The sequence below is a fragment of the Corylus avellana genome, chromosome ca9 (assembly GCF_901000735.1).
Source record: "Corylus avellana chromosome ca9, CavTom2PMs-1.0".
NCBI classification, from domain to species: domain Eukaryota; kingdom Viridiplantae; phylum Streptophyta; class Magnoliopsida; order Fagales; family Betulaceae; genus Corylus; species Corylus avellana.
In genome coordinates this window covers 17,072,968-17,074,179 of record NC_081549.1, presented here as the reverse complement: position 1 = coordinate 17,074,179, position 1,212 = coordinate 17,072,968, and positions in this window count along the sequence as shown.

Below are 1,212 nucleotides of genomic sequence, written 5' to 3'. Positions count from 1 at the left end.
GAAAAAATAAAGTTGAGAAACCCTATGGGAGTATGGAGTATTTAACCCTAAAAGAAAAGAAAAGATTTTGATGACCCACCTGGATGCCGTAGACTTCGACGAAATGGCCATCGAAGAACCCACTGCCCAGTGATTATAAATTTGTGATATTTTTTTTTCAGACGATGAACAACAACAATTCCGATTAACAGAGATTTGCGATCAGCAATTTGGATCAAGGTTTTGTTTCTGCGCGAGAAAGAAGTAAGTTGCATCTAGCGTGGCTTTCGTCCAGACCCAGCGTGGGTCAGGCCGTGACCCACGTTGGTCAGCTGACTTACGTGACCCAGCCGTGGGTCGACCGTGACCTATTGACCCGCGTGGGTGATTAATCAATGGTTAGTAGTTAGTAATTCTAATAACTGCTAACTACAAAAAAAATTATTTAATTTTTTTTTTTAAAAAAAAAAAATCAAAACGACATCAATAAAGGAAATCAAATAGAACAATTGCTTAGAGGCTCTAATAGAATTATTGCAATAACGGGCAAGCAGGTCATTTGTTTAGTACAATGATGTGTCAACTACAAATGTTTTATAAGTGTGAACAACTTATAATTTATCATTCTTCTATAATAGATAGATAAACTGGATTTTGTCACCTCGTTATGGTTTTTCTTTGAAGTGCTCAATAGGTTTTCACTTCGTTACCAAAATTTTCTGTTGATTGATATTTTGTGGTTTGTTTTTATTTCACTGATGCAAAATTTTCATTCCCTATTGTACTGCATAATTGAGTGTTTGTTGTGATGTTTAATTTTTAAATTCTACATTATATTTGTAAACACCTATTTAATCCCCCACCTTCTATGTGTTATATGGAGTCTTTAAGCTATATTTTTCAGAAATGGAATAGTCAATTGACCAAACATGAAGGGAAGTTCTAAAGAACCCGGTGAAAAATGTGTGTAACCGTGACTTGTTATGTTTTGAGAGACCATTTTATATAATTATTTTAGGTCAGTCTTTCGTATGACCTTTTTTAAAAATAAATAAATAAATAAAATTTTGGTGTCCAGTCTATAAGAGCTTTTAAGTTTCGGGTTAAAAAATTCATAATTTTTTTTTTTTTTTTTTTTTTTCATGAAGTATGTTTTGAAAAGCTTTTTTTTTAAAAAAAAGTTTTTGGGTGGGGTTAGCATGGGTTTGGGCTTATGAAGCTCATGAATTTCTT